Source organism: Camelus bactrianus, chromosome 35, assembly GCF_048773025.1.
Source record: "Camelus bactrianus isolate YW-2024 breed Bactrian camel chromosome 35, ASM4877302v1, whole genome shotgun sequence".
NCBI classification, from domain to species: domain Eukaryota; kingdom Metazoa; phylum Chordata; class Mammalia; order Artiodactyla; family Camelidae; genus Camelus; species Camelus bactrianus.
This window is the reverse complement of record NC_133573.1, coordinates 30,980,425-31,007,453: the sequence shown is the minus strand read 5'-3', so window position 1 is coordinate 31,007,453 and position 27,029 is coordinate 30,980,425. Positions and strand designations below refer to the sequence as shown.

The following is a 27,029-nucleotide window of genomic DNA, read 5'->3' as shown; positions in this document are numbered from 1 at the left end:
GTTTCCTCTTTTACCCCTGGATCTAAATGTTGCCTAAGTGCTTGTTAGCTTTTTGCGGGGATTCATTACCCTTCCATCTCTGGTATGTGCTTTAAGAGTCTTCAGATTAAAGATGAATCAAAGTGATTCAGTTCTGCAAGTTGGACTACAAGCCAGTGTCTCTCTGGACATCATCCAAGTGTAAAACGTAGCACAAATTGCCTTTAAAAATTAATAATTCACAGAATCTATGGGCTAAGCCCAGTCTGGCTTGAGAAGATAAGTAAAATAAATATTGTAAAGTCAGTTTTTAATAATCTGTGGCACGGAATTTAAGCACAAGAGAAAACATTTAGCAATTAGGCAGAAGCAGTCGGTGCATGATTGAATGTGAATAATGATATTTAAAAGCCCCGGACCTCACTTGCCAGCAGGAAATATCGTCTCTAGTTCTAATCTGGTCCACGGCACAGCTCCTACCATTTCTTGGTTTAATGAGGTCCTGCCTTGAGAGGCGCAAGTTCGAGCAGTTACTTCTATAAGCACCTCTCCGCGGACAGCTCTGTGTAAGGCTGGTGCCAAGTGGCAGAGGCAGAGGTCTGATGGGGGCGTCACGGACGACGGTGTGATTGGACCTGTCTCGAGGCTGGTAACCAGCGGTCGGGGGATCTGTCTGGTTATCGAGACGTGCATTCACATCGAGGGGCTTTATTATAAGAGGTTTATGAGATCTGGAGTGAAGGCTGATCTGCCGACTCCAACCAGCAAACAGAAGCAGCTTCCGGCTGCAGTTTTCACAATGGAGAATAAAACCCTGATGGATGATGGACGGCAGGTCCTCGTCGCCCAGAAGGAGGCGTCGACGTAAAGGCAGAGGAAAAGAGGCAGCCTGACTGAGACAGCGGGGACGCAAGCACGCACGGCAGGGCCCCGGAGAGGAGACCCGGGCCGCAGGGACGGATTCCAGAGGCCACATCGATGACCGCGGCCCAGCATCCAGGGCACAGTCCTGGGGGAGCAGGACAGAAGTGTCCTCTCCGTTGGCTGTGCGGTCACAGCAGCTCTCAGCCTCTTCCCCAAGTGAGTGTCCGGGCAGAAGAGGCAGGGGCGGAAGCTCTGTCACCCTAAGTCACCTGCTCCTTCCTCTTTGCTCTGCTGGGCTCTGTGCGCCTCACTGCTGTCCACCCACCGCGTTAGGGAGGTCACCAGGGTCCAGGAGGAGCCCAAAGCCACACAGCCCCCACCTCTCAGCAAAGCGCTGGTAAGAGTCAGGGCCTACGACGGGAGCCAGGTCACAAGGGAGGACACTGGGTGGCTCATGTCAGTCACCCAGGAGCCATGGAAACCCTAAGCCACAAATACATATCTGTCTCCAAAAAGTTGATGTAATTCACCGTGAGGTGAAAGAGGGCCAGGGAGAGTGGCTGCGAGTCCACTCACGTGAACCTGAGAGCCCCGGCCGGAGCGGTCCGAGGGGTACCCGGACGAAGGACTCAGGGTGCTTTCCCTGACCAGACAGCAGGTCCCGCCCCGTTTCCTCCCCGTCCCCAGTCCATTCTGCAGAGGGAAGCAAGCCAGTCTTCCTAAGAGCGGCCCTGCGGAGCGGGACGGCGACCACACGCACCTTTCAGCATTTACCGCATTTACAGCCACGAGCCCTGCTGCTAAATGACCCTGAGATGCGGGCAGGGCACGAACGTCTCCCCACCTCACGGAGCCCCGAAGAGGCGCCCTGACTTCCCGTTTGTTCTGGAGCCTCCAACGGCGAGGACACCAGGACGAGCCCTACCTCTGCTCGGAGTCCCTGCGCCTCCCCAGGGCAGGTCTCCATCCGGCCCTGGCTCCCCCCCCCACCGGACCCCGGAGTGGCGCCCCCGCCCTGTCCCCTCCGCAGTAAGGCCCCGGCGCAGGTCTGCGCTCCTGGCTCCCATGCTGCTGCGCTCCACCCCTCCTAGAGTTTCTGCCGCTTTCTTTTCTCTGCTAGTCCAAAGCCCCTCATCCCTTAAGGCCCAGTTCAGTCCCTGTGTCCTCTCTGAGGAGCTCCATGAGAAACCTCTCCATCCTCCAGACCCCTAAAACGCTCATGGCCCAGCCTCGTCATGGGGTGCTTCGCCCTGGTGGGGCTCCCTCGTGGGCTGCACTGAACTCAAGGGGGCGCCCAGCCTTTCCAGGCATTCTTGACTACCCTTGTATGTTCTTCCTCGTACCTAGTGGGGTTCTAGTACACAGTAGGTCCTCAAAGACTCTGCTGGCTGATCTTAACCGAGAAACATGGGAGAACATTAAAAATTCACTTTGCAGTTTTTCCCCCTTTAACAGAGGCGCTGGGGGCTGCACGCTGAGCACACGCGCTACCACCAAGCTATGCCCCCCACCCTGAAGAATATTAAAAATGTTCATGTGACCTGGGGGCAAGAGGAGCCCAGGGCTCCTCACCTCACTACCCACTAGCCTGGTGGACGCTCTATCTGCTGGTCTGGGGACAAGGGGACACACTGTGCATCCTGTGGTTAGAGCCCTGGTTCCAAATCTCATGAGAGGCCGAGCTCTCTGCGGCCTCTTCCTGGCATCTGCGAACTCGTGATGAAGCTTCGTGTCCCAGCGGGGCGTTTACCAATGACTTTCATCTGCCCCGGAGGCTCCATCGCTGGTTGGTCTCATCTTCCTGGAACATCTCCTGGGCGACTTTCAGACGTGGCAATGAGGCCCGCTTCCCAATGTGCTCATCCGTGCGCATGCAAACTCAGCCCTTTGTACCTCGAGACGGCGCGCCAGGAGGTTGAAGAAAGAGAGAGTGAGAGAGAGATAAATAAAAAATAAAAGGCACAGATGGGGCATGGACAGCTTCTCATTGCTGGTTCCATATGACAGAGCTCAACACATCTGGTCTGCTACGGAAAGCATCTTTGCACTGATTTGTTTGTCAGTATCCAGCGAGAGGGCGATCTGTCATCCTGTCGCAGTCTGGTTGCCCCGAGATGTTTGACGACAGGGCTAGCCACAAATTGGAACTGTGGCCACACGGGAGTGAGTGGTGGAAACCACCAGCTGTGCTAAGTAACATTGACTGTGATGTTTTTTAAGCTGAAATTTCAACCTAACCTCTCCAAAGGCATTTAGCGGCTGCACGAAGAAAGCTAATCACTGTAACAGGGGGATGAACCTATTTCTCCCCCTGTCCTGGGGTGTGTGCGTGTGTGCGAGTGTGTGTGTGTGTGCGTGCACTCGTGTGCAGTAACCCTTGATACCTTATTATTGACTGGGAAAATAATAGAACGCGGTGGTCAGAGTTCAAGGAGAATGGAACCTCTGTCTTGCTCCTTAGCACATGAAGCCTTTCTGGTCAAAGGAGACACAGCATTGTTCCGTAATTTGTCTTGACTTGCAGAAACAAGAATTGAGATTTCATTGTGTTGCTTCATTTGGTTTCAGGAAGGTGTGAACTGGTCACAGCTCCCCCTCCCCTGTCTCCACTGCACCTCACTCGCCACCTGCTTTTCAGGACGTGTTATGTTAAACGGCATTCATTTGTTTAAATTTCTGTCTCCCCAAGTAAGTTTGAATCTTCCCAGAGCACAGAGACTACGCTTTGTCCTGGAGCACAACAGATACTCGACAAACATTACGTGGATTGGATTAACTTGAGCATCTTTGAGCAAGGCCTGAAGCGTGCTGATCCACAGCGCGCTGTGTTCAACGTTCAGTCTCCTCTGCAGACTGTGTCCTCTGGCTCGCTTGGCAGGTCCCTGCGGGGAACCACTGGGGTCTCTGACAAGGAGAGCCTTCCTTTGCTAGAGCCATTTGATTTGCAGAAACAAATCAAAGGTCCCCAGGCTGCTGCCCACTGAGAGCCAGCTTTGCTCGTGGCTTGGTGACCCTTCAACTCCCACCTCTCTCCCGCGTCTCCATCTGTTGGCCTGAATTCCATGGTCGATTCGGGTATGCTTTAATGTCCACGAAGACCTCGTGGAGATCACATGCTGGAAGAGACTAGCAAACACTGACTCCCACCAAAATCCCAGCCTTCGAGGGGCAGGTCAGTTGGCAGAGAAGGAGGTCCGAGGACGCCTGGCGAGGGGCGGGCAGCGTTGCTTGGAAATGCAGAAACCAGTCTGAGCGGCTGGTTGCCATCCTGCACCCGGCCGGCAGGCCCCGTGAGCTGTAATGCGCTGGGGAGAAGGCTGTGCGTATGTTTTACATCTGACCTGACGTGACAAACAAAACTAACACAGGAACGGGGGTCAAGCCCTGACGTGTCCGGGAGCCCGCGGCTTAACGCAGGGAAGCATCCTGGGCTGCCGGTCAGTGGCGGGACGCCAGGCACCGGGCAGGCAGGTCCGCAAGGCGGGCAGCACGGGAGGGCTGCGCAGCCTGCGAGACGGACAAGCCGTCGTCCGTGAGCAACAGACGGGAAAACCTGCCGCACTTCTCGGCCTCCGCCTTTCTCAGCCCTTCCCCCTCCCCCTTCATTTCTCCTCTGCCACCGCCGCTGCCGCGAGCGGGAGACCCTCCTGCCGCGCGGCAGGGCCTGACGAGCTTGGCCGGCGCAGCTCGCTCCTGCAGGCGGAGTGAGGCTGGATGACCCTCCTGTCCCCCAGCCCTGCAAGTCCTCCGGTCTCGTCTTGCTCCCCTCCAGCTCCCTAAAAGCCTGCTGGAGGGGTGGAGGGAGAGGAGCACCGCCCCAGCCTGCACCCCAAGGAGAGGGGCTGAGTTTATTGTATTTAACTCCGTGGGGACGTGTGGCACCGGGGCCGAGGTCTGAGCCCGGCGGAGCAGGGACACCAGCTCAAGGGTGGGAGCTGAAGAGAAGGGAACTGGAGGTCTGGCCAGAGACGCCTCGAGGCTGGGGTGCGGACAGGCTGTTCTGGTCAACTCGTCTGCCCACACTGCGACCATCTGTCCCTTTAATGGCCTCATTCTCCCATCAGACTAGGAGCAGAGTTTTAAACAGGCAGTTCTGTGGTGGCCACAATACAGAGGTGCCAGTGAACTAAGGTGGCAAAGAAGAGCCGGCGCCCTGGCCAGTCCCCAGCACCTCTGATCTCAACCCTGCGTGGTAACGAGAGGCCTCTCATGGCCGCTCCCTCCTCTGCTTGTCCAGCCCCTGTGGTCAGCCCCTAGCCCCCCACTGCCCGTGTGTACCGGGGACGTCCACACACACCCCAGGAGTCACCAGTAACTAAGTAAGTGCTCGAGGCTCAACCCTCTCGGCAACCCTGGGAGGCAGGTGGTGTTGTGCTCATTTTACAGATGAGGAAACTGAAACCCAGACTCATTTGCTGAGCATCACCAGCTAGTAAGTGACTGAGCTGGGGGGAAACCCAGGTGGCTTGCATCCATTCTTCTTCCACTCTGCCCCGCCTCCTCCAGCATGAAGAGCGCTCGATATTCTTGTTTGAATTTTGGTCTAGGAAGGACGTTCCCTCTCGTGCGCAGAGTTCAGGAGCTCTGACCAGATGTCTGATGTTTGCCAAGGAAGCCAGTGCCACAGCCGGCAGACTCGGCTGTGTCTGTGTGCGGGCAGGGTTTGGTTTCGCTGCTTTGCTGTTGTCGACGGGCGGCTGTGGCCGCATGGCACCACGCTGAGCTACAGCTGTTCGCCTACCCTGTCCTGCTCCCTTCTTTACAGATGCGTAGCCCAGGCCCATCAAAATGGAATTGTAATAGAGGGGCGGACTTACGCCCCAACATACCAGTAATTCCCTTCAGTTGAATCACCTAAAACGCCACTTAAGCAGAGATTTGCAAAGTGGATTAAAACAACAAAAAATAAAGGCCTGACCAACAATGTGCTGTTTACATGAATTCACTCCAGGTACAGCCACTGACACAGAAGGTTGAAGGTAAAAGGATGGGAAAAGACCTGCCACAGGGCCGTGATAAAAATCAGGAGTGGCTACATTAAGATCAGATGAAGCAGACCCCACAGCAAAGAAGCCTACTAGAGACAAAGAGGGAACTGCGTAACAGAAACAGGATCAGCCCACTGGGAGTGCATAACCAGCCTAAATGCGTACTCGTCAAATAGCAGAGCACCAGAACAGAAACCAAAACCGGATGGACTTGAAGTGAGAGAAGCAAATGCAGCGTTACACTTGGGGACTTCGGCACCTCGCTCTCAGCAGCTGACAGCACGACCAGACGAAAGTCAGCAAGTGCAGAACTGAACCATGCTGCCCCCCAACGGGAGCGGTTTGACATTCAGAGAACGTTTCAGCCGACACCACGCAACACACACATTTTTCAAGTGCTCGTGGTGCAGTCACCAAGACAGACCATAGCCTGGGCCATAAAACAAATCTCAGCAGACTCCAAAAACCTGAAATCCTACAGAGTGTGTTCTCTGAACATGATGGACTTGAACAAAAAATCAGCAACTTAAAAATACAATAAAGTCTCCAAACATTTGGAAATTAATCAACACACTTCTAAATAATCAGTGCATCAAGGATGGAGCATCAAAGGAAGTAAACGACACTGCACTGAACAGAAACAAAAGCGTGACATCCCCAAACACGCAGGGTGCAGTTAGGGCTGTGCCAAGAGGGAAACTGATAGCCTTAAATGCTCGCATTGGACCCTAAGGAAGGAAGGTCTCAAACCAGCAACCAACTTCCTACTGTAAGAAACCAGAAAAAGAAGAAAAAACCCAAAGCCACCAGAAGGAATGAAATAATAAAGAGTAGAAATCAATGTGATTAAAAAGAGGAAAACAGAGATAAATCATCAAAGAAGCTTCAAAAGATCTGTAAAACTGACAAACATTTTGCAAAACCGAAAAGACAGAAAACACGAGTCACCAGCCTCGGGAGTGAAACCGGGGGCACCGGTGCAGCTCATGCAGTCACCACAAAAACTACAAGGGAATGTTATGAACAACTTTATGTCCACAAACTCAACAGCTTAGAAGAAAGGGGTTCCAGAAAAATACAAACCATGGAAACTCAACCAAGACAGAAGAGCTGCAAATCTGTAGTCTTACAGCCATTCAAGGCAATGCATTTACAATGAAAAATCCCCTACGAAAAAAGAATTCCGGCCCCCGCCCCGTTCCACCACTGATGCAGTCAGGGGCCGCTGCCAGCCCTCAGAGCTCCTGCCATGTTCCCAACAGCACTCATCACAGCTCATAACACTCTGAATCATACACACGGTGCTGTACTGATAGGGTTATTTTATTCATCAGGTTTCTTTCTCTAAATCCTGTAAATTCCACAACTACGTTGCTTTGTGTCCCCAGAGTAATGCTCGACACCTCGTGGGAGATGCCCACCCATTAGCTGAATGAATGAATGAGATCTTTGGATGATAGAGACTTAACTGTTGGGTTGGCTTATGTACATTAGGACATATTCAGAAATCGCTCGAGAGCGTAAAAATTGATTTTAATTGCAGGTCTTTGTCACTGACAGATGCCGGCTAACGGGGACAGGCGGCCTCTCCAGGTACTCAGAGCAAAAGTCAACAGAGGTAAGAACAAAGCAGGTGCCCCTTAACTCTCCAAATTTTTACAAAACACTGAGTTTTCTTTTTCATGACATTTTACTTAATTACTGTGACCTTTACATTTGCACTTTTGCTAAGGGCTTTTTTTCCTGAGTGCATCTTGGTCTAGCGTGCTCCCTTATTTCCCAAATGCAGAGTCCTAGGTCACCTAGGAGTTCCAAATCTAACAAAGGCCGGGGTTGCTGTCCACCGCCTCTGTCTGACAGCAGACCGCGCTGTCTGGCTCGTGGGACAGTCTAAGAAATATTCGCTCAGAAACGAATGGGAGGTTCCCAGGGGTCCCGTCTTCTGCTGTGTCTGACTTGCTGGTGGCCGCACCTCCTGAGCCGTCGTTCTGGGGCAGGAAAGGCTGGGCTGGGCATGGAGCCCCGAGGGCAAGGACGGGTCGCAGGCTCGCTGTCACACCCCAGAACCTAACAGAGCAGGGGCCCCCCAGAAAAGTTCTCGAACGAGTCCCAGAGGTGGTCCTGGGTGGAGATGAACCCGGCTGGTACACATGTGTGAAAGGAAAGGCAAAGACAGAGCAGGAAAAGCCCTTTGCTGCCACCTCAGCCCAAGTTTGAAAACCGAGTCTTTTATTTTCCATCTGGTCCAGAAAGAATTCAGGTTTGCATCTCGACTCTGATGTAAGCATCAAGAAAGGCAACGATCATAATCAGAGAGGGAGTAACACGAGAGGGTAAAGAAAGACGTTGTGCAAGAGGAAGCTGAGCCTCGGGCAAGAGAGACAAGGTCGCCACGACCACCGCGCTCTTGGGACTGTGGCAGATTTGAGTCAAATTAAGACGGATGCATCTTAATTTGTATGTTTTGCATACAGGATAATGCAGGACTTTAAACGTCCTATTCTTACTGCTTAATGAGCCAGATTGGAGGCCATATGTGTGGTGGAGTTTTAGGTGATCTGAGGGGAAGGGGAGGGAAGGGCATCTGAGAGGCAGCCAGGGAAATGGGTGAAATGTACGGGTAAGCGGCCGCACCCAGGTCGCGACCACCCGGCGCAGAAAGTCATCTCTCCCGTCCTACAGACGCGGACACCAAGCGCTTCGACCACATTCACAAGGACTGCGGTCCTAGTCCAACGGTGCCCGGCCCTCCACCTCGACGTCTTTCCTCTGAGGACCGTGAGTGGCGTTAGTGCCGCTGCCCCGGACGCCGATGGGGAAATCCCGGAAGAAGAAGAAGAGAGTCTGATCCCAGCTCAGAGATAAGCCGAAGGATGGGGTGTGGGTGGTTTGGCCTGTGTGTGCACAATGTCTGAAAAGCTGAAACGATTCCTTGAGAACGTTAGTAATTCTATAAATACAAGACTAAAGCAAATTTAGAAAATGAATAACATTTCTGCTCGGACAGAAGCCTCAGTCTGCCTCACACTGCAGCATGACTGTTACTCCGTTGTTATTTCATTACTCGACGAGCCGATGCATGCTGGACAGATACGAGAGAACAACGTGGCTATTTTAACATTTAGATACTGAGTTTTTTTTAATCAGAAAGAAGACAGTCCTATTACTAAGAGGATGCTTGGATCAAGCTGTTAGACTGAGAATAAGTTGATGATGAGAGAAGATTTAAGAGACACAAACAGGTGACGTTAACAGAGGTGGGTATCAGAAATTCTCATTTAAGTGCAATTAGGAAATGTTTTACTTAATGCTGTTTTTATCCCTTTGAATGAATATATTCGGCAAATGTTCACGGACAGCTCGCCCCACGCCCACGTCCAGCCCCTGCGGGTGACTCCAAGGTGAGGTGACACGGCGCTGCCTGCTCAGGCCCCTGGCTGACGGGGGTCGTGTCAGGCCCCAGGAAGCTAAGGACCAACATGAGGGCTCCTGCAGCCCACCTGAGAGCCCCGGGAGCACAAAGGTGGGCTCGTGGCCGCCCTGGGCCAGGATCTGGGACGCCTCCAGCAAGAGGACTGTGCCAGCGGGGTGGCAGCGCCGGCCGGCCAGAAGCCCTCGGGGACGTGATGCCTGGCGCGTGGCCCGTGAGGGGTGGCATCCTCACCGTGTGAGGCCTGCGTGAGCCGCTGCCTTCGGGTAAAACTGACTTGAGGGAGCCTTCTGAGGCTTTGATCCTCCCAGGGTGTTTCCAGGAGAGAAAACCAGCGGAGACCATGTGATCCCTGCCGGCATGAGGACCAGGGCCGGGGGCTTCCGGGGGCTTCCTGGGCCACGCTGAGCCCTGACCCCGGCTAGCACGCGGTCCCTGTCCCCTCACGGCTGGAGCGCACCCCGCCCAGCCCCACGAGCTGACATCGCGTGCCCACCTGTCACTCAGGGCGCTCTCGCCTCCCGCCGACACCGCCAGTCACAAACGTGGGATGGGGACGGACCGCAGGGAAGGTCCGCGACCATATCGTGCACAACAGGAAATTCAGCAAAATGTGTAACAGTATTTTAAATGAAACCCATTTCACAGGACGTCTTTATTATAAAGCCTCTGTGGTTGGGACATGCTGCCAGTGAACACCGCCAGGCCTAGGACAGAGTTTGTCTTGTTAACCGAACGGACGTTGGCTGTGACGAGGGAACGACCTGCCAACCAGAGAGGTCAGGGTGTAGCTTAGGTTCAAACCCTAGCCACCGCCTTTTGCGATGTCACTTCATTTTGTAACAGAAGCCACTTTTACAAGGTTCTCACTGTGTGTGAGCGCGTGTGAACGGAATGAATGACCTTACGCGCACAGGGCAGCTCCTCGGAAACCACTCACTGCTGTCAACTGTCTGCTCGTTCTCTAGCATTTTCAATATGGAGGCTCATCACGAGGAAAGCCTGTAACTTCCTAACAGCTGCTATTATTTTTTTCACCCCTTTTGTAATTAGCCCCGATCACTTTTTGTTTGAAAGAAACTCTTTATACTGATTTTTAGTGACGCGTTTATTTCTCGTGCTCAAAAGCTGGTAATGCTGGTGGTTTGAAAGGCAATTATGCCGGGCTCTTCATTCAAACGCTCCTTTAGTATTTCAGAATAATGATATGTGACAGTGTCAGGACTGGAGTTGTGTTACTCTCCATGTAACTCTTTGTGGCGCTGTAAACACCTTCACAATAACAAAAAATGCACTTACATCAGGAAGACTTAATTTCTGTTTTCTACGAATTTCTACCTTCCAAAGCTTTTAGGGAACAGAACACTGAAAGATTTTAATGCACACAGACGTGTCTAAACGTCCCTTGGGGAGAAGCCACCTTAACTGCCATTTCAACTTTTACATTTTTTTCTCTCAACGAGTGATTTCATTTAAATAAAAAGGTCTTATTTTCTATGATGGAAATTCATCTGCTCCGTGTAACTCTGACGCATCTTGATTTACTACTGACTACGCTCTCTTTGAAGGTGAATATTCTTCCAAAGACATTATGCAAGGATCCTTCTATTTCTTACTCTTTGGCATTTTCTGTTAATCTCACCGTATCTGTGTTCATGCTACTTGGATGAAGAATTAGAGACAGACACTAGCTACGTATCTGGATAAATACAATCGTGAGAGCTAACACGTTCTGCTCACCTGAAGGCCCTTGCTCACCACATGCCGGCAGCTGCGTTAAGGAACTCAGAGTTAAGCAGAATTTACGCTGGAGAGCGGAAAGATATTGGGGAACTTCTTCTTCAGTACTCCAGAAACAATGTATAAAGTTTGTGAAAATAAATTTTAGTAAATTGTTTTTCTAAAAGATGTAAATAAGGAAACATTTTTTCTACAAATTCGTACGGACACATGCCCCAGTATATGTACACGTGGCTCTAATGTACACATATATACACGGTTTTCATTTACACACGGGAACAGTTGCTCTGTCTCCGTAGTGGGCGTCAGTACGTCGCAGCTCACGCCTCTGCAGTCACAGGGTGTGCACGGCCCAGGAGGAGCCCCCCTCCAGCTGGGACGTTGCAGCTGTCGGTTTATGAGCCATGGGAGCCCAGCAGCCTCTCTGGGCAGTGCTTGTGTGCCCGGAACTGTGCTGACCTGAAAGCTGCTGACCTAAAGGACGTGCTGGAATCCATTTCCAGGCCCACGATGAGCTGCCTCCGCCCGGCCAGGGTGCCCATCAGCAGACAGAAACTTCAATTACCTTTGTGCCCCTGCAAATTTCTCCACGCGACCAGCATCGCAGGACAGCCAGCCCACCCCCTCAGGCCAGACCAGCCCCGGGCCTTCCCACCCCGACGAGGTGTGCCGTGTGGCCCAGCCGATCACACGTCATCAGTGTTTCCCTTCCTGGTCCTTCTCCTTATCCCATAAGCTCCCTCTTCTGCCCCACCACCCGGTTCTCCGAGAGCAGACGGTCCGTGTCTGGAGGTGTTCAATAAAGTCTGTGTGTTTCACCTGAATTGTCTTCTTCGGTCACTTTATAACGGATGTATATGAAATAGTCCTGCTGTTAAGAAATGTGAACTTGAAGAGGTGACTCCCCTGAGCAAAGGGGAGAATTATTAGTGGTGAGAAACGGGTGAAGACGGGAACTCGGAGCTCACCCGAGGGCTGGGAAAGACCTCACGGTGGGGACATGATTCTGATACAAGCCCGGGGGGACGTGAGAGGTTTGGGACACTACATGCGTCCTGTGGACAAGCAAGAACCTGGGGGTGGGGCAGCGGCGGGAACAAAGACTGGGAGGTAAAAATTCACAGGGAAGGCGCAGGGAAACAGAGAAGGGTTAAAACGAGCCAAAGACAAGACGCCTGTTATAGTCGAGTAAGAGCCAAAATAACCCTGTTTCGCTATTTTGAGCAAAACTCCTAGTTTCCTTTATCTTTAATGTGAGATTCTTGACCTGAGCTCTAACGTCCTGTACGTGGACAGCCCGGGGGGCTCCAGTCCACGCGGGAGGACTGCACCCCGTGCCAGCCCCCCGGCTCACTCTGCCCCGCTCTCTGGGTGGGTACACGGGTTTCGAGCCGGAGCTGCTCTCTGGAGCCCCAGAGGAATGTCCGCTCTGGATCCTGGGCAGAGACCGTCTCCACCTTTTTTTTTAAACGGATGGAGGCCATCATCCACTCCTGGATTCCTCCGGTCTCACCGCGCAGTTACATCACTGACGGGCATTAGTGTTTGCAGTCACGATGAACCACGTAAAGCCAAATAAATGCGACGGACTGAGGTCCAAGCTGGCCCAGGCCCCTCGTGTGCTGGGCGACCTTCGGTCAGTCATTCTGACCCCCGTGGGTTGGCCTTGCCTACTTTACATGTAACGCCCTGTCTCGTCTCTCTAACGCTCCATCATCTTCCCCAGCGCGTGAGGCATTTCCGTCACTCCTCCTCCATTTCTTCTTCTCTTTTTGGTGCATATGCTACGTTCCTTTAAAATATGTAGCACTTAGCTTCACAGATTGCTTTCTGGAGCCCATCAGGCCACAAACATTCCCCCAAATTGTAGCACGATTTTGGTGTCATGATGATGAATGGCAGCTATAGATTTTACTTTCAATTTTAATTTTTAGTTTCCCACAGTCTAATTTATTCCTAGCCCATCCCAGAGGCTGCTCAGCACTAATTTCCTAAGAAATGGCTACACTCTAACACAGATCAGCCGGGAGCACGCGAGAGCTCCGTCCAAGGCAAACGAACCAGGGACCAGATACCGACTGTAAGATGCTGCCTGATGGATTCTCCAGAGTCTGACGGGAGAAGCAGTGGGATACCAGGAATGGGCTCCATGTTAAATCAGGAAACAGGGTCTTTAGGAGGGTCAGGTGGGCCTCACACAACTTTCTGTGCTTTCGCTGAGGCTGTGGAAAACCCAGCAGCGCAAACTCGTGTGCAAACACTGCCCACCAGTCGCCGCCACACCTAAAGGGCTGAATCGCTTGCGAACTGCAGGAATACTCTGCAGTTGTACTTCCTTCTTAGCTCAATGGTGGGCCAGTTTTTCAGCTTACTTGATGGTATCACCTGAGTCGCGTTAAGTACAGCTGTGGGGTAGACCAGATGCCGGCTGTCCAGTCCCACTTGCCACTGGGCGGTTCACAGCTTCTGCTCCCTGGACGCCTTTTATCACCCAGGCAGTGAAGAATAATTTAGATTCTTCAGGGGAAAACAATAGGAGAAATATTTCTAGAAGATATTCTTTCTCCAGTAAGCTAAACTGTCTGAAAAAAATTGTTTTCTGGGAAAGCAATAGTCCTGTCTTTCATTTTCATTATTTTTTCACACGCACTGCTTTTAACACGTGCCTCTTGTACCTGAAAGGAAGACGCATTTGTGCGATCAGTCTTTCAGAAGAAAGATGCAACTTCTCTAAGAAAAGCTGCAGAAAGTTCATTGTTTTCATACAGTTCTTAGTTTTTGAGGGTAATTTTAATAACGGCAGTAACAGCGAAGACTGTTTTCTGAGTCCTTTACGCTTATCATCTCAGTGGACTCTCGTATTTAACCAGTATTAGTTGCTATTATTCTTCATACATGTAAAATCTCACAGGAAGTAATGCCAATCGTTTTTACTTATTTCCATGAAACTCTAAGTTGTACGTTTTTTTCCTGTGGCAGGTTGTTACTGTTGCAATAATCGAAAAGGAGCTTAGCATTTGCTGGAGTGCTAGGTAGTTCGTGCAGGTGTCCTCCTTCAGTTTTCAAACTGACGCTGACAACAGCATTTTGCTCTCAGCATTTTACACAGATGAAGGACCTGGGCTCAGAGAAATTAAATAACTTGTACTAATTCTGTTCTTCTGAGTTCTCTTTTTATACTGTGGAAGTGACAAGAAATCATTCACCTGATTCTACATTGTAAGTCAATTCCTAAGTGAACAGCGTGAATACTTAACGTGTCGACTCCATTAACACTGGAAAAATGAAACAAAATTCAAACAAATGGCAGGTTGAATTTTAGCAATGCACACACAAAAGTTCTTGAAATAGGAGCTCTCCGTAACTTTCTCATCAATGTGAAGTTGAATACCCCATAGGGATATTATATTAGGCAAATGAAATTTAAATTACATCATTATATAGCATCTGGACTGTTTGCGTTTTCCAGAAAAGCCTTTCTCCTCGCTGCCCAGCCCAGCAGGTATGCCCCTTTGCTCTCTGAAGCCCTCTTGGGGGATGAGAACAAGCCGGGGGCTTCCCTCTGGAGTCGGCAAGGTTTGCTCACGCTCTCTAGTCACCCCGGTTGTGTCTTATCTGTGTTACCACAGCTACCTCTGGGCCAGTCCGTGTTTTGATGTTAGTTTTCAAATTCCCTCTGTGTTCGTGTGTGTCGGTGTTTCCTGTTTCAGCCACTGCTCCCACCACAGGCCTGGCAGGCAGGGCCATGCAGGCTTGAGCTGAGCTGAGAAACAAAACCAGAAAGAAAAGCAACACTTTCATCTGACAGCTGCTCTGCAGGCGCAAATCATGACAGCGTTATTCCAGACACATGCCTTCGCCGGCCGGCCAACAGCGGCTGTTTTCATAAAATGTTTTCATAAAATGGAGCCACCCTCTTGAGAATGAGGCACTCAGTCCTTATGAAATAAAACTGGAAGATCGATGAGAACTCAGCCAAACATTATGCTGGACGTGATAAAAACACAGAAAATAGAAAAGTTTAGTATAATGTGTCGTCTCTTTTGTTTCTGTTCCTTACAGTACTTGCAAGGAGAAAACAGAGAACTCTGGTCTCGTGTGAAATGGAAACGGACGGAGAGACGCCGGGGGAGGTGCCCACGTGAGCTGACTGGGTGATGAGGACAACAGGCAGACGCCAGGAGCCCGTCTGGAAGTGGGGGTTGTGTCCAGCCCGTCCACTTCCTGCACAGAATCCCTGGGGGAGATGTTTTGTCCCTTGGAGCCTTCGTGTCTCCACTGAGTGTTGTGAGAATAGGGGAAAGACTCTGCATGGCATCCAAACGGCCCGCAGAACACAGCGACAGTGTGAGGGCCGCACCGGCTGGTCTCCACTGGGCACTTACTGCCCGAGGACTCCCCGTGCGTTAACTTACTTAATCTTCACAACTGCTCCACGAGGTGGACACCATTGCTGTTAGTATCAGCCCCTCTGCGCAGACGAGAGCGCAGGGGCAGAGATGTTGGGGTGCACTCCTGCCCGCACACCTGGGGATCGTGGGGGTGCTCTGTCCCCGGGGACGGCACTGGCTGCGGGGTCAGAGGTCAGGGCCCCACGTCCGGCTCGGCTGCCGCTCCCGGAGCTGGAGTTCGTGCTTTGGCTTAAAAAAAAAGTAGTCATTCCTACCCATCTGATGCTGCTCTTGGGGCCTGATGCTAACATACGCAGTTCACCTGCTGTGGTGTTGGGTTCACGGCAGATCTTGAGAAATGCTGCTTTCTTGCGTATTTATGCATTCTATTTTTTTCTACCCCTAATACTCCTTACAAAGCCCCTGACTTATACCCAAGGAGGGACGTTTGTTTGAGGTTTCAGCCTATGTACTTGTCAGCTGTTCTATTTCATTCTTCTCAGTTCTTCTATTTCTTCTCCTTATTTAATTACCGCACTTAGGAAGCTAGAGTCCCGTTTTCACTCCCAGGTGGGGACAGAAGCAGTATTCTAAGCAAGGAGGACGACCGGGACTAGATACTGTCCGTTCACTGGATGGCTTTTCACTCCGCTTTCCTGTTTCAAGAATCTGTAGCCCTTCCTCGGGGCTCTGACAACAGAAGCACAACGTGTCAAATGACACTACAAGGGTGCTGTGTCATGTGTCGGACAGACTGCCCTTCCGCGTGCGCTCCGTGTGACTGGACACCGCGCGAGCAGCCGTTAGCCTCCCGGGGGATCTACACGCCTCACTCAGAAACAGAGGAACAGCGGAGAGAAAAACGGGAAAGACACACAGGAAGCGGGGGTGGTATTTCCACCGTGTGGATAAACTGCAGCCCAGAAAGCGGGGAACGTGCTTGGGGTCACGCAGCGGGGGACACGGTAGAAACGGGTTAGCCACTCATAATCATAATGTTTCCAGGGTTTTATTAAGAGGAAGACGGGGGCCATAATCCAGGGGAACCTTCCGGGGAGCAACGCTGTGCTGCGTGAGCGCCCCGCTTCCTGATCACCCTGGAGCCCCCACCTGGGCCTGGCTGTCCCCTCCCTGACCGTCCCCTCCCTGACCGACGCCCCAGCCCTCCCCGTGATGGTGACACCACATGACACGCTGCCACCTGCCCGTCTGCCCACCTCCTGCCCTTTGTCCCCGCGTGCCGATGCCCTCAGCCCTCACGCCTCTCATTCCCGTCTGCCACACGTGGAGCCTGTGCCCCTTTAGATGCTGGTGACTGTCCTTCATCATCCGTGCTGCTCAGCTGCCCTTTCATCCTGAAACTAAAGCATTAGGAGAAGTCACTAGTCCACTACCTCAACGGTTTCTTCCCCTTCTCCCTTGCCCGCCTGTGACCTGTCTCTTCTCACTTCACGCCTTCCACGACCCCCCGCACCAGCAAAGCCACAGCTCAGACTCCCAGGGCAGAAGCCAGGTCTTGGCCAAAGAGAAGCCTACGGCCGATGCGTAAACCAGGCCCCTGTCAGCGGAGATGAGCGGTACTAGGGAGAAAGAGTGGCCGCCCTGGGCGCTTCGTGCCCAGCAGCCCCCGACTGGGAAACAGCCAGTGTCTCAGGGGCAAGTTCATTTCTGTTAGGTGCTCAGTGGCCAGAGTAAGAACTTTACGGACACTGAGTTCAGATTCACCCATAACTATTAACCTCGAGTAAAGTCATCCTTTCCCGCACAGAGAAGAAACACATAGGTGAGTTGTCCACCAAGGGCGGGGACAGGGTGGCCTCTGCCTTCTGACCGCGTTGCTCTGACCTTGAGATGGCCTCAGCCAGGACGGGCTCGGCGGTGACACTGTGTGGAAGTGGACGGGGCTCTCGGGGACCTCTGTGCTGAGTGCACGAGTCAGGGGGTGAAGGGGGCCCCGCTCTTCCCTTGGGGGGCGCCCCGTGCAGAGCCTTCGTCCTCAGTGATCAGCCCGTCTTTTTCCTGTCCTTAAGAATGGGTGACAGTTCATCCTCTTCTCTCAGATCACCACCCCCCATACAGGCGGCTTTCGTGGGCTCCGGAAGCGTCTCACTGGGGCCTCTGTCTGCCTGGCTTCCCGCAGACAAAATGACGCCCTTTTTCAGCCGCTGTGTGCGCTGGGCGCACGGAGCGTGGGCCTCGGCCCACCACCAGCCCTCCGCGTCCTGGCCGCGTGCTGGCTGCTGCCTGTCTCCGGGACGCAGCCTTTACCGGGTACTTTGGCTCTTCCCCACTGAGGTCGATCACAGAGGGACTGGACGAGAACCCACTGTCCTAGATACTCCCCCAACAAAGCACATTCGAGACGAGGATCCGAGCGCAGGTGGACTGACTGCAGAGGCCCCACTGGGCTCGGCGGGGTGATGGGGAGGGGACAGAGGAGAGACGCCGTGGGTGCCCCCAGGGCTTGACCCCCGGGCCTGGGAGACAGACTCGCCCCCTTGCTTCTGGGTGGACAGGAAGTGAGGGCTGGTGGTCGAGGCGCCGCCAGGGGTGGGGGGCACTACTGAGCCTTGAGCTCGTCTGCTCCCGGACACAGTGCGCCCAGAACCTACGGTCCTCATGGAGAGGGTGCAGGGGGCGAGGGGACGAGCTGGGCAGACAGTGCCAGCCACGTGTCCTCCTCAGACTGTTCTAGGAAAGCAAAGATAAAGACGTGTGTTCAAATAAAGTCGGAAAATGATTACATTCTCACCTCTTGGAGAGTCTCAATGTTTTCTTAACGAAGGCTCTGAGAAGTCCTGCAGTGAAGAAAAGACCAACCTGTGTGATTCTGCTTAATGAGTATTTCCTGGAAAGAGTTTGTGATGGGACACTTTTTTTCAGGCAACACCTGGTAAGATTACATAAGACACTTGATGAAGTGACAAACCAGTGATGTAAGTGAACGTGACCCCCCTTTTTGTGGGAAAGATGATGGATCACATAAAAACTGGGTGTTTAGGGACATTCATCCTCTAGGGATGGAGAGAAGCAGTCAGGTGTGCTGTGCCTCACTCAGGAGCGGGCGTGCACATCCACGGAACCGCGTGCTCACAGGCCACAGGAGGGTCACAGTCCAAGTGCAAACGGCATGGACTCTCAGGTCCACACGCAGGGTGGGAGCCATGATTGTGCATAGGGAGGGGACAGGTGCACAGGTGGAAGGGACAGGTATGCATGGGGAGGGGGCAGGTGTGCAGGGGGAGGGGACAGGTGTGCAGGTGGAAGGGACAGGTATGCATGGGGAGGGGACAGGTGTGCAGGTGGAAGAGACAGGTGTGCAGGGGAGGGGGCTGCAGACGTGGATGAAGAGCGCGGTGGGACATGCAGTCATTACAGGAGGACTCGCTGCAGAGTCAGCCCTCGTTTCTGTACCACAGGTGAGACGGATGGGAAATTGAGGCATTTTGCTTACAAACTTATGGAGAAGAATGACTCTGGCTTTTGTATTTTTCAGAGAGAGGTCACAGATGATCTAAGCTGCTTGTTAAAGGACAGATGCACGGAAAAGAAGATGAAACAAGAAACCTGGATTCATAGACAGTGGGAGAGCAGAGTCTGGTCCCCGGCGGTCCGAGGCAGGTGCCTGGCCTGCAGGCAGACAAGGGCCTCCTTCAAAGGCAGCGTCTCTGGCTGTCAGACAACAGAGTGTGCCTTCATCTGTGGCGGAAACTTTCCGGCTGCAGAACTCCGGTGGCCTGATGACTTAGCACCTCCACGGACATGACGGCTGTGAAGGCCCTGGTCCGCTGTGACACACACTGCAAACCCCAGCCTGTGCTTCCGCAGAGATCACGTCTGGGGCCCATGTCTGAACAACTGAGGGGGGAATCTGGCTTTCTCTCTCTCCGTATTTTCTAGTTCTTTTCCTCACCGTGGAGAATTTCTAACAAACGGAAGTTGATGGCACAGGCGCTCAGATGTTAGCCAGCCTGCTTCACAGTCACCCGAGGGCCCGCTGACCTCCCCAGAGATCCGGGTCCAGTAGGGCAGGGTGGGCCCCAGAACCTTCACCTCTGGGCGTCCAGCTGACTCTGGCACAGGTCCGCGAGCTGGGCACCGCTGGTCTGCATGACCGCGGCCCTCAGCCCAGAGGACAGAGGGCCACAGACCCACAGGAACACCGCGTTAACTATAACAGGCTGACTGGAGTGGCTCAGGAGGCCGGTCAGGGCTCACGGCAGCCAAGTGCCACTCACCCAGGAGGGAGCCCCACGCCGCGAGCAGGGCGGTTCTGGTGAAGGAGGAGCGTGGCTTGTCTGGAACGACTGATTTCTGTCGCATCTGAACCAGAACAACTCCCAACCGATAATTCTATATCCAGCAAAACTGTCCTTCAAAAACGAGGGAGGAATTAAGTTATTCCCAGAGAAACAAAGCCGAGAGAGTTCTTTACCACCAGACCTGCCCAGAAATAAATGCTACAAGGAGCACTTCAAGGTGAAATAAAAAGATGCAAGGCAGTGGCTTGAAGCTATGAAAACAGGAGGTTCTCCACTGAAACTGAGCACGTGGACAGAAGTAAACGCAGTGCTGTGCAGTTCTGCTTTGTAAATTCAGCTTTTCATTCTTTCACAGAATTTAATCTACCTTAATGGGGACCCGATAAATAACCAATAACAAAGTGTGGAGAGCAGGGCAATCAGAGAGCAGAGTGTCCGTGTGCCCTTGGAGCCAGGCTGTTAGTTAAAAACAGCTTGTTATGACTCTACAATGTTTTATGTAATTCCCACGGTAACCACGAAGAAAGTGTGTATAAAACATACACAAAAGGAAGTGAGAAGGGAATCAAAACTTGTCACTATGAAACATCAACTGCACACAAAGGGATGCAGTAAGGAAGGAAATGCGGGGGGAACCTGCAAGACGTACGGGAGGCGAACAGCAAAACGACAGACCCAAGTCCCTCCCTGTCAGCTCTCACTTTAGATGTGAGTGGATCAGACTCCCCGGAGACACAGAGTGGCAGACTGGATGATAGAACAGGATCCAGCTGGACGTTGTCTATAGAGTGACTCACTTTAGACATAGGAACAAAATTAAGCTGACAGCGAGAGGACTGAAGAAGACACTCCATGTCAGCGGGAAGCAGCAGAGCTCGGGACAAAGTACGTCAAAATGCTGTGAGAGACAAAGAAGGACATTATATAACGACAAAAGCTCAATGCACCAAAAAGATACAATAATTATAAGCACGTGTGCAATAAGCCTCAGCGCTCTAAACGCAGGAAGCAAACGTCGACAGGGTTGCAGGGAGCAAGAGTGAACTACACCAGCAGCAGGAGACACTGAGGCCCCGTCTGCAAGCATCACCAGAGCAACCAGACAGAGGATCCGCGAGGAGACAGGGCCGGGCTGCGGACCAGGTGGACCTAACGGACCCCACCCAGCAAGAGCAGAGCACACGTTTTCTCGGGTACACGTGGAACCTCCTCCGAGAATGACCATGTGCGAGACAAAACAAACATTAAGTCTAAGAAGACAGAAATCATACAAAATATCCTTTTTTGACCACAATGGAATGAAACTAAAAGTCCACAGCAGGTGGAAACTGTAAAATCCAAAAATATGTAGAAATTAAACAACATACTCTAAAATAACAAACGGATGAAAGGAAAAAATCACAAGGGAAGTTAGAAATTATTTTGAGACAAATGAAGATGAAAACACAACATAGCAAATAGTATGGGATGCTGAGAAAGCGGTGCCCAGAGGGAAACTGACAGCCGTAAACGTGTGCATTAAAAAACAGAAAGCCCTCAAATCAACAACCTAGCTTTACACCTTCAGGACCAAGAACGGGAGAACACACTGAACTCAAAGGTAGTTGATGGGAAGAAATAATAAGGGTTTGAGAAGAGGTGAAACAGAGGCTGCAAAATTTGTAGAGAAAACCAATAAAACCAAGATTTGATTCTTCTAAAAAAAATCAACAAAATCAACTCATTTTTAGCTAGACTGTCTGGGAAAAAGACTGAAATAACTAGAGCCAGAAATAGAAAGGGGACGTTGCTACGCATTTTACAGAAATAAGCAAGATGGTACAATTACACACAATTGGGATAATCTATATGCAATGGAAAAATTCCTAGAAGCATGCAACTTACCAAGATTGAATTATGAAGAAACAGAAAATCTGAGCAGATTTATAATTAGTGAGGAGATTAAATCATTCATCAAATAACTCACAACAAAGAGAAGCCCAGGACCAAATGGCTTCCTCGGCGAATTCTACCAACATTTTAAAGAGAAATAATACCAAATCCTTTTCGAACTCTTCCAAAAAACTGAGGAGAGAGTATTCTCTTAACTTACATGAGGCCAGTATCATCCTGACACCAAAGCCAGATGAAGACTGTGAGAAAACTGCAGACCAAGATCCCTGATGAATATCGACGCAAAAGTTCTCAGCAAAATACTGGAGGCCACAGTCCAACAGCACATGAAAAGGGTAACACGCCACGACCAAGTGGGACTTCCAGCCGGAACGCAGGGATGAACCAACACGGGCAATCAACTGGCAAAGTGCGGGTAAGAATAAGGCCCAATGTGCTCTTCAGCTGATGCAGAACAGATGTTTAACAAAATCCAAAGCCTTTTCGTGATAAAAAGCACTCGGCAATCTAGGAATGAAAGGAACGACACTGACTGACAAAGGCCACACGTGAAGAGCCCACAGCTAACATCGCACTCGGGGTGGAAGGGCGGCGCCTCTCTGCGTTAGGAGAAGGCAAGGATGCCTGCTGTTGCTACTTCTACGGAGTCCAGCACGGAGTCCTGGTCAGAGCAACCAAGCTGGAAAAACAAGAAGCATCCACGATTGAAAGGAAAAAGTAAAACATCGCTTTCCACGGATGGCACCTTACTGTCGACCAGCCACAGGGGACGTTCTAAATGAGCTTAGTCACGTTGCAGAGCTTGGCTTGCCAAGCCTGGCACTGGAATCGGGTTCTACGGAGCTTCCTCCCCTCTCCACGGGGAGCGGGGCTCCGCTGTCCCCGAACTGCGTGGCGTTCACGGGTGCAGTCTGTCTGCACGCGAAGCCTCGGTGCTGCTCACGCGCACCAGGAGTCAGCAGGCGCCTGTGAGCAGGGCCTGCAGGTGAGGAGGAGGCGGTTTGTTAAGGAGCAGATGCTTCCCTGTTCCTGCCAGATGCAAATCCAGCGCCACCTGGAAGAAGTTTAATCATTCGATATGTACTTAATAATAGCTGCTCTCTGAATTTAAAATGTTAATTTATAATGATTATGATGAGCAAAATAATTAGGAAATAAAGATTTACTGGCTTAGGGTGCCAGCGACTTCAGATTTTGAATCACTTGCGTGTCTGTGGACTAAGCCAGACCTGAGTAGATAAAAATGAAAAACAACAACAACAACAACAACAACAAAGAAAACAGAAGCAATGATCGAATAATAACGCACAGACAAAACCAATCTGACTTCTTCTAGGGGAAGTTAAGCTTCAGTCAGAGCTAACAGTATGTTTGGAATTAACCTTTTTATTCTCTGAAAACATTTAACGTGTTGGAGCCAATATTTCCACAGCATCAGAAAAGCTTTTTTAATTGGGATTGTCAATGTTTAGAAATTAATATTCTTACTATTTTTTTTTTTAGGGAATTGGGTCATTTATGATTGCCGATTTCTCAATTTCTTCATGGATACAGACCTACTTCTAGTTCATCCTATTACAGAATTTACCAAAAGAAAGCAGTGTTTGCATCTGGGAACATTCACCTTCTCAACCACCAGCACACAAACGCGCGTTATGCGAATGCAAGCGACAGAACCCAGCCCCGTAGAAGAATTCTGTTTTCTTTACTACGTGTCACTTTAAGGACGGCGATGGCTTGTAAGTGACCAGCTCCTTCGTAAGTGAGCGGTTCTAGACTTTCGTCTGTAATAGGACGTTCAGAATAAATCATTTTGTTATCATCATGTGTATAACTTTTCCTGGCAAATTAACTGAGCTGAGGTAACTGTATAATTCCAGGCATTACCAGGTATTTCAAACCAGTATAATCAGCATCGTCTGCGGGGTCTTCTGGGGGAGACTCGACACGATTACCCATCAGGGTGGACTCGCGGCACTGCCGGTGATAAAAAAGGCCACGAGCAGCCCCTTCTTGCCTCCCCCTCAACGTGCACCGATTTAACCTTTTACTTTGGGTGAGATGAAAGCTCAAGACGTCTTTAGGAAAAACAGGATGCACTGGGCGCCCGACAAGGGTCAATCCCTTTTCTTGAGAAGAGACTGCGTCTCATGATTTCCTGGGAGCTCTCAGGCTTTTGCCCCAAACACATATTGCCTGAATGAAATGAAACCAGTCAAACTACCAAAAAACTGAAGAGAATAATTTTCTGGCAACTGAAATAAAAATAAATATAGAAAGACGCAGGCCTGAGCTTTGCTGCAGAAGGTTAGTCACCAGGAGGGCCTATTCGAGTCATGGAAATCCGCCAGCGCTACCCCACGTCCGGGGAGACTCTGATCGGCGAGGACGAGAGCCCCCAGCTTGGCCGGACTCTCTTTTCTGATGCTGCCGCTGTGGTGCCTCCTCCAGCCGGGACGAGGACGAAGCCACACCTCATTAACCCACACGCAGAAAAGCTCAGTGCTTCCCGGCGGGGCCTCTGCTCTGCTCCGACGGACACACATTTACGTGTTTATGTATCCGCCTGACTGCCAGCCTCTGCGGGGAGGATGGAGGCCACATCCAAGGTTCCTGCGGACACTTCCGCCTGCGAAGCACACGCTTTGGCCCTGGTGCACAGTCGTCATGAATCTTCTGGACGCAGCGACACACTGGTCCCTCAGTGAAAGTCCTGCACAGGGAGCCCTGGAGTCGCTCACAGACCACGTCTTCCCTGATTTAACAGCAAATCCATGAAATCAGCCTCTTTGCTTTTGCGTATTAATTAAGTGCACGATTTTATTGATTACAGAAGCAGCACAGGGAAGGAAGCTGAGTCAGCCCTGCTGGGGAGCTGCAGTGGCTCTCCCTTCCCAGTGTCCCCAGGAGAAGCTCCTGGCTGGGGGCTGGAGGCCCCACGGAGGGCCCTTTTCTTTCTGGGCTTTGATGCCTGTCACTGGTCCTGTGGAGCCCTCGTCCCTGGATGCCTGGTCTCTCGCCAGCACTGCCACCGTCCCCACGTCTGCTGGGTCTCCTCTGTCCAGGCTCCACCCTTCTGCTCCCCACTCTTCCTCCACCCCCTGATTTTACTCCCGATTACGGAGTGCAGTGCATCGAACCCAGCATCACAGGTGGGAGGTCCAACCCCGGGACCTCAGAATGTACATGGAGACAGGGCCTTTAAAGGTGTGATTACGTTAGGAAGAGGCACGTGGGCGTGCTTGTAAGAGGGGGTTAGGACACAGACACAGGGGGGCCACGTGAGGACATGGGGAGAAGACGTGCCTACACCCAGGAGAGGGGCCTCGGGAGGAAGCAGCCTGCGAACTCCCTGACCTGTGACGTCCAGCCTCCAGGACAGTGAACGTCTGCTGTCTGAGGGCTGTTGGGGATGCTCGTTACAAGGCTGGTGCTGACCCGTGCACGCCAGAGGGCTCGCTGAGTGTGTCGTCCCAAACACTGACCACTGCCCTCCGCAAACAGCCCGCCTCCCAGGAACGTCTGAGCGATTCTGCCCTGTCCAGTCCCCACAGGAGCCACCTCTGCTCCAGGATTCTGGCCCCTTGCAAGGACACAGTGGCAGCTCATCTGCCTTCCTGGAACATTCCCCATCTTCTCCTGCCGCCCGCACTCCACAGCCCCAGGGACCTGGCCCTGATCAGGAGCCCCATCTGGCGGAGGTGCCCCCTTACATCTCCCGCCTTCCCCTCACTGCTGAGGACCATCTGTAAACCCTTCAGTGACTGGGAGACCCAGCTAAGAGAGCCTCGTGGAGGAAGCTCTGCAGAACCGAGAACTGCCTAGCAGCGCACACAACTGCTCCTCAACGCACAGCTCTTACAGTGTAACATCAGATTCGCTTAGAACGCGAGAGACCCCAGTACCCGGTGGACCGAACGTGAGAAAGGTAATTTTGCGTACAGTATGCCGACAGCTTTTGCGGCCATACTTAGGTGCTAATTTGAACATTATATATTCCATTGTTTCGATTATCTTTACAAAGACAGAGGAAAGGGGTTATTCTTGACTCAACTGAATCGGCTCCTTTAATATCAGAGTCTGCGCGTGTCACGAAGGCGTCACGGAGAAACCGCTTCGGCAACAATTCTGCACTTCCAGCCTCGACAAAGAGACGCTGTAGGGACGGCACCACGAGGAAGAACTCCAGGCCTGAGGACTTCTGAGTCAGAGCCGCTCACGGAAGCTCCAGCTTTCACGGGCCTTTTTCCATTTCAAATATCTCACCCCATTGTCTTTATAAATACACGTGTTCTTGTCAGGTCAGCTGTCCTGGCGTTTGGTTCAGAAAATATGGTCCCTGTAATTACAGGCCTTCCCAGGGCGAGGGAATGAGAACCAGCCCATAATCCTTCCAGCGCGGAGCACAGGATTTATCTCTTGCCAAATGAGAATGGAGAAATTTCAAGGGCAATTTATCTAATTCTCTCCCTGCATGAAATTTTTTAAAAGAAATTTGCCCTGATGAGGAAAAGTATGTTTTTAAGAGGGGTTCTTTAAAGATGTGGGTCTGTCCTGTACCCCTGGCCTCTGATCGACTTTAAATAATTGTCCCAATTAAGCAACAGGGCGATTTCTAAGTCTTTTTCCCTTGAAGCAGCTTGGATGATTTTGAAGTTATTTTGATAATTATTTGCCATCGAGATTCTACTTTCCAAAGCAAAACTGTTCAGTTTTCAGACCCACATTTCACGGCAAACGTGCCCGTCCCCTCTGCCGGCCCTGCTCCCCCCGGAGACCCCTTGGAGATCACCCGCGCTGCCCCCGGGCTCTGCCGGCCCCTTTGATGATGTGCTTATGTCATGTGTATATTTCATGTTGGCTCAATGTCCCCAGAAAACCCGCTAAATGGGGGCTGTAAGGGGGAAGTAAAATACTGTGCTATGGACTGAGAGTCTGTGTCCCCCGAATCCGTGTGTTGAAGCCTGACCCACGGGTGATGGAGTCAGGAGGCGGGGCCTCTGGGAGGTGATGAGGTCATGAGGGCGGGGACTCACATGGGATTAGTGTCCTTGTAAAGGAACCCCAAAGAGCCCCCGCCCCTCCCCCAGGTGAGGACACAGCCTCTCCTGGCGCCGTGATCCTGGACTTCATCTCCGGACGGAGAGGATGCAGTGTCTGCTGTTTATAAGGCGCCCGGGGTGTGTGTTTTGTTAGAATAGTCTGTGTGGACAGCGCCCTGCACAGAAGATTACAGCTTTCACAGAAGTCAGGGTTGACTCCTTGCCACTGCCTTCGTCTCAGGCTGCACCCTAACCCACACCTTGACTCCAAGCCACAGCCTGGAGGGACGCCTTGACTCCAAGCCACTGCCTTCGTCTCAGGCTGCACCCTAACCCACGCCTCGTGGTGACTGCAGTGACTTACAGCCCAGGATGCAGGCCTGTGGGACGGAGGACAGACCGCCTGTGCACGCATGGATGTAAGTGTGGTACTTATGTAC

The 27,029-nt window shown here is 51.8% G+C and overlaps 1 protein-coding gene across 5 annotated transcripts in view; it reads right to left on the bottom strand.

The window, feature by feature from the left end:
* ADARB2 (adenosine deaminase RNA specific B2 (inactive)) overlaps positions 1 to 27,029 on the bottom strand; it is a 421,699-nt gene that overhangs the window by 109,897 nt on the left and 284,773 nt on the right. The window lies entirely within an intron of this gene.